Here is a 7,352-nt window from a genome sequence, read left to right as displayed (position 1 = left end):
TAAAAAAATCCTGTATATGAGCATGAGAAAGTAGAAGGAGTTTAGAAGTACAGGAAGCTGAAAAGAAAAGCTAAAATTCTCAGGATTAATCCATTCATAAGAGCTGAGGAAAACAAAACGCAATTAATATATTTTTGTACAAAAGGAATCCTGGTGGTTTTCTGGGTTTATCACTTCACAATAGTGGTTACAAGGTTGTTAATAATGATGCAGGAAAGGAGAACTGTTCCATAAACATTCCTGTCTCCTACTTTCAGAAGAAATATGAGGATGAAGTATTTAGGAGTCATCTAGTAACTACTGAGGATGTTAAACAACACATATAAATACAAATATTTAAATATTTACAGCCCTCATACTATCTACAGAGGGTGACCCCTTTACCCAGCTGAGGAGAACGTTGGGGTTTGATCCCTAATCAAGTGATAGGGAAATTCCACCCCAGTAGAAGTGCTTTAATGTTGTGTCAGAGCTCCACAAATGCATCCAGCACAACTTTGATACCACTAAATCACTTCCCCTGACCTCAGTCCTGGGCAAATAATGGGATTAAAGCTGATATAAGATTCAAGAGGAAGAAGGGAAGATGGGAAGATGATTGTCATTCCACACGATGCCACGAAACAGGTCATGTCAAACAAACAGCCCTGGTTTTGTTTCCCTGAGATCTTTCCCAGCTCTGTCACCCTCTGATTTTTGTGAGATGTTTCACTCAGCCTTGGGAATATTTCGGTTAAAAATGAAGATTATTCAATAGCAATAAAACAGAGGTTAAGTCTATTAAAAAGGGGCGAGCTAATGGATCTGAAATGGAGCCATCAGAGGGGAATCCTAATGAAGTGCAGTGCTGGGATTCTGCTGGTCTCTGCTTGCTGCTATTAATCATCTTCAGGAATGACTGGCTTGTGAAAGTTTCAGATGACACGAAGATTGATGGGAAGGTAAATAATCATGAGAGCAGAGAAACAGTAAAGAGCAGTCTGGATCCCTCACTAACCTTCCCTCAGAGTGACAATGTTTAGCACAGTCAGATCCGAGGATGTGTTTAGAAAAACAAGAATGAGGCCATATATGCTAAATTTAGGTTGGTACTTTGGAATTTATCCCGATGGGAACCATTTAGTTTTCCACACAGCAAAGGAACAGCAGCTCTGAGAGGGTTCCATGATCCTCACAGGCACCTGCAGCAGTCAGAGGGGATGTAAATCCATGCCAGGCTCCCATGAGTTATACTGGGGCTGGCAAAAAGAATTTGGGGAAAAAGCAGAAATTCACTGGAGGAGGTAAATGTGTCTCCATGGGAAATCAAGGGTTTGATTTGTTTCCTGTTGAAAGGGGGCTCCATTAAAAGGGGATGTCACTGAAGCACCTTCATGGGAGGGCTCAGGCAGAACCCACCAGAACCTGTGGGGACAACCCTGGGCTCGTGCACCAGGCAGCACCCCCTGGAAAGATCCTACATGGAAAAGACATCAAAGGGAAAGCTCAAGCAAGATATATTCAAAAAGAAATAATACATATGTTTTTAAGACTGAGAGTTCTTTCTTTTTGGGGAAAAACCGGGGGGATTGTCCTTCACCACCTGCTGCTGCTTCCAAATGTCTTTTTGAAATTACTCTTTGATCGGCAACATGAACTACAGGGATCATTTCAGGGGAATGTTGGGTGCATTAGGAATATTTAGAAGAGATGCCAAAACCTTCAGAACTAAATCTTTATGAATCAACATGAATTACTCCACTGTAGCATCACTTTAATACAATTGCAGTCAGTGACTCCAGCCATATTTGAAGCCTTGTTGTGTTGACCCCTGTGCCAAAAAAATATGAAAAGCTGAGACTGTGATCCAAATGCAACAGGACTGGGTTTAAAAGCCCTGAAAGATGCAGTTCTACCAATCTCTGTCTCACTCTGAGGAAGTTTTCTCCCTGTTCCTTTCTAATTTTCTGCTTCTTATTGAATTTATGACTCTGAAATGAGGATGTCCCCATTCTGTTCCCTATCCTGTAGCTGTCCACAGGCTTTTCTCTTTGTCTGCACACAATTCCTCCTTTTTATCATGAATCAGTGCATTTCAATGAGTCTACATTTTATATATATATAAATAATTTTCGTCTAGAAGAAATCATGCCAGAGAGAAATTCTTGCCACTTCTGTGATGTTTCTCTGCTTGCAGCCCTAAATTCTACAGCCATTTCTTGCTACAAAAACACGCCTGCATTTCCCTGTTATTGATTCTTGAGTTTTTTAGGTCAAAAATATTAGGTAATAAAATCAGATTCAATAAGTTGCTGGTGAAACTCATAAAACTCTTTGTGACTTAATAAATATCTTTTTTTTATCATTGCATGTAATCAATCACCTTTTAATCCACACTACAGGAGATAATATTTCTATCCCAAACAAGCAGAGTGAATGCTCCAAATATGATTTTTCATGAAAAAAAATCAAGTGTTTCACTGATATCAAAATATGGCTTTGCAGTCTTTTGTACATTAATCTTTTACCTGACATGCAAGTAAATAGGAATAATAATAAAATAATTCAGGCTCATCTAACAAGCTCCTGTGTTCTCTCTCATCTGTTCACTTCTCGTTGTTCTTATGGATCATAAATTAGTTACAGCTTCATCCCACAGTCTTGTTCTTTAGAACACTAAATATGAGCTAAAAAAAAGAGTAGCCTTGAATTCACTGCAGTTAAGAACAAGGATAGCTCTGCACAAGATTTTAGTGTTCTCTGATTAACACGAGGAGCATTTTACTCAGCAGAGCCACCCGAAGAGCTTTGCTGGAGCTCCTCACACCAGCAAACCCTCCCTTGAACAAGAGCCTGCAGCAGCTGCCTGAACTGCTCCAATAAAACCAACTTTTGTGGAGAGCAGGAGCGATTCTGTGGGAATTGTGAATGACAGTGGACTCCAGGATCTGTTCTCTGTCTGAAAATACAAATATCACTTGTAGGATGCTCGGAGTTTTTTTTCCCCCCTTAGCTACTGTAGCATCAAATAAGTTCTGCTATATGTCTTGATTTACCACTGAAGTTTAGTGTCAGATTTTAGGCAAATAAAAATGATTAAAATATGACAGCTGGCAAATTATGCTAACACCTGGTAACAAATCATTCCTGACAGTTCAATAGTACACTTCTTAAAGCCCAGCTATTAATGTTATAAACAGTGAACAGCAAAAAAATCCTAGTACTTCACTAACACACTCAGTTTATCTTAATGTGGAAAAATGTCATGCCTTATTCCCTGGGATTGAAGAAAATTGGAGATGAATAACTGCAAACACACAAATACTTCTAAGGAACATTGGTGTAGTGGTTCAGAACCAGCAGAATATGAAATTTGAGATGTAGGATGACATTCAGCCTTTCCTCGTGCTGTTAATTCAGTTAATGTTCCGTTTAGTGGTGGAGATTTCCAAGTCTGGAAGTATTTAGGTGACATTTGATATTAATTTCATCAAATTCCTTGAGTTCTGTGATAAATCACAGAATCATTCAGGTTGGGAAAGACCTCTGAGATCACAGAGACCAACTCTTGACCAACCACCACCTTGTCAACATGAAGTCTCAGATTATTTTGAATAAATAAGAGTGATCACAACAGTTTTGGGAAGTTCACATTCCTCATTCATATCTCAAGGGAGTCATTCCAGATGAATCCATAGTAAATAATACATTGAATTAATACATTAATTGTCTCATTTATTTGTCTAATGACAACAGTAAAGGAGCCAGAAGTTCAAGCTAAACATTCAAGATTTACAAATAATCTTTATGACAATTTTCAAGGGACTCTGGGACACTTCACATCTCAGCAATACCTCTGACAAAGGGTTTTTCATTCCAAAAATCTTCCTTTGTTTTGGAATTCACTGTGTGCAGAAGGCAGCAAAGAAAATAAATTGAAAAATTTAAAGTCCTTTAAAGGACTTCAAGTGACAGATTTAACTGTTTATTTGGTTAATTACTTAACAAGAGGTTTGTGACAATTTAAAGACAATAGAAATGTGTCTGCAGGCATGAAGGTCCATCCTGCAGCTCACACAGGACTAGAGAAGAGGGAAAAAAACAACTCTCCTATCCACTCATCTCCCTTTCTCTCTAACCTACTTTCTAGACTCTTAAACTGAACTTTAGCTTAAAATTCAGAATCAACTCTGTCCCAAATTTCATGCAGGATAGATGAGGTGCCACACATGCATCTGTCCTATCCCTTGACATATGAGGCAAATCTTCAGATGAGCATTAAAATGTGAAAATACATGAGATAGAATCACATAATCTCCCTGCATGATGGAGGAGACTGATTAATGTAACATTAATATGCTTTCAAAGACGTCATCAGGCAGAAATCTCACAATTTCACAAATGAATTTCACGTTATTTTTTACTTTCCATGTTTTCTTTCTGGTTTTGTTTCACCACGTTGCAGAGGAATAATTACTTCTCTATTATACAGGTGGCTGTGCACAGTTTGAGGGACTAAAAATAAACTATGGCTTTACTGATACAGTTTTTGACTGATACGTTTTTTGACTTTGTCATAGATAATTTATGGAATAATTTTACACTTCTGCAACACCCAGCTCACAATTCACTTTCCAATCCACGAGGTGTCATTTGCAATTTGCGACGGATTCTTAATGAAATTCTTTGGATCTTACCTCCTAAATGTTTCATTTTATGCTTGGCCAGAAGAGTGAGAGTGTGTTCATATACATTTATACATTGTAAATGGAAATAAAGCTCTGATCTGGCTCGTCTTTCTGATCTATTTATCCTCCCAACTCCCCCGGTGTTAGGAGGAATCTGATCATTACGTGGGGAGAGAAGGAAGAAACAAGAAGCAAATCTGGCTTGGTCAAGCTCACCAAACGGATGGGTGGGAAGCAGAGAGCTGAATCCACAGAGAATAATGGAATATCCCCAGTTGGAAGGGACCACAAGGATCATCAATTCCAACTCCTGGACAGGACAACCCCAAAAACCCACCATGTGCCTGAGTGTGTTGTCCAAAGTGCCAGCTTTGAGCCTTTCACCCTCTCAGCTGTGCTGGGCTCCTTCCTCACTGGCTTATCCTCCCTCTCTCTCTAGTTTAAATTAACTCAGTAACTCATTAACTAGGACATAAATGAGTGCTGAAGTTTAGTTAAACTCAGTGTAAGTCACCTGGAGGAGCAGCCACCAAAAAAAATACGCTGCAATCACAACAGGCAACGCTGACCACGTGGTCCCCTGGAGCCACCACAGCCAAACCAGGCCCTGGGCTCCTCAGATAAAGCAAAGGAATTTTAATTACTAGCAGATTATTCTGCTATTTCAGTGCTCTGTCCCTTTCTGTTGGCTACTGCCCAAGGAGGATGCTGATAAATTGGAATGGGATCAGATATGTAGCACTGAACGATGAAAAAGGATTGGAAACATGCCCTCGAGTGCAGAGACAGGGAGCTAATTGAGCTGTTGTTTTTCTTCTTAGTAAAGCAGAGATCAAGGGCTAAGCTTAGTCTGGGAGCATCTATGTGGAGAAGGGAAATTCTCAAATTCTCAGGTAGTCCATCCAGTCAGAATAGTCAGAATTATTCAATAATAATTCAAGATTTACAATTAATCTTTAGGACAATTTTCAAGGGACTCCAGGAGGTTCTCCATCCCTAGAAGTTTAGACACTTCAGATCTCAGTAATACCTCTGACAAACTGTTTTTTCATTCTAAAATCTTGCTTCATTTTGGAATTCATTTTGTACAGAAGGTAACAAAGGAAACAAATTGAAAAATTCAGTGTGTCAAAATTACGGATGCAAATTAATGGATTGGAATTTGTTCAATGTAATTACAGAATAATTTAATTTTTTCACCCCACCTGGGGATGCAAAAAAAACAATTACTATAGAAGGGAACATGTTTTACAGGTTTCCTACCATCTGCACTACAGGTGTCTCCTCCAGCAGACATCCAGCTCAAACAGCTGTTCTGGAATATCCAGTGGAATGTTCTCCAGGGCTTCTCCAGGGATTTATCTGTGCTGAGAGCACAGGGAGCTGTGGGCAGTGTTTGCAGTGGAGGGAGCACCCCCTTCACCTCTAACTGGTTATTTGACCACATAAACCCTCTCTCCTTCCAGAGTTTGGCTCTTTCTGAATGATGTGATGGTTTTAAACTCAAACCGAGTAGGTTTAGACTGGAGATTAGAGATTAATTGTTCCCTGGGAGGGTGAGGAGGCCCTGGCACAGGTTGCCCAGAGAAGCTGTGGCTGCCCCATCCCTGGAAGTGTCCAAGGCCAGGTTGGATGGGGCTTGGAGCAACCTGGGAGATCATGGCAGGGGGTGGGACTGGACAATCTTTATAGTCTTCAAGTTCCCTCCAACCCCAACCAACATGTTTTTCCATGATTCTGTGATCCTGGGGTTATTTAGGTCCCTCTCTCCCCATGTCCAGGGCCTTGCCAGGAAGCAGAGCTGAGCAGCAGGTTATTCAATAAAGAAGCTTTTAGGATGATATCTGTTTCCATGTTGGTCTGACTAAGCTCCCATTCGTTGACCTTCAGGTCTTGGTACAAAGCTCAAGCTGAATTTAGCTCCGAGTGAGAGAGTCCTTCATTGTAAAGAGCTCTGGAAACTGTGAGAAGACTCCTCTGGGGGCTGATTTCTGTCAATTAGTTATCTGAAATATGATGATTTATGAATCCCTGACATTGTGTTGCTGGATGTTTAGCAAACTGCAAGTGAAAACAAAGCAGCCTCCTCAGGATCAAATAGATGGAGGAAATAATACTTCAAGATGATCAAAAAGGCAGAGAAAATAATTCTTACTTCAAGATCTGTATTTTGCATATATAAACATATATATATATAAATGTATATTGTGCATATATAAATGTATATATATATATCTATATATATCTCACAGTGCACACCATGTTTCCCCAAAAACTAGGGAGAAGATTAAATATGGATTTTTAATGGGTGCATATTTACAGTCAAAGCCATTTCTCTCTATCAAATGCCTCAATGTGCAAATATAATCAAAGGGAGATGTAGAATTCTATATTTGAAAAAAAAAAAAAAAGAAGATTTTTGTAATGCTTTGCATTCCAAAACTTCATGTGTTTTTACTGTAATTCATTTTCTCCCCTCAGTTCTGAGCAGTCAAGCATTCTGGAGTGTTTTGTTTTATAAATTTATAGTGACAACTTTCTGTAAATTGTCTGAAGAAGACAATAAAATTGGGCCCTTTGCATTGCTGTGTGAGTGGATCAATGTTCTATTTTCCAGTGTTATGATAATGAGTTAATTTTAAAGATGTATTGAGTGATTTGGCTTTAATTCTGGCATTAAAATTT

Source organism: Pseudopipra pipra, chromosome 11 (assembly GCF_036250125.1).
Source record: "Pseudopipra pipra isolate bDixPip1 chromosome 11, bDixPip1.hap1, whole genome shotgun sequence".
Lineage (NCBI taxonomy): Eukaryota > Metazoa > Chordata > Aves > Passeriformes > Pipridae > Pseudopipra > Pseudopipra pipra.
Note: the sequence above shows the minus strand (reverse complement) of the source record.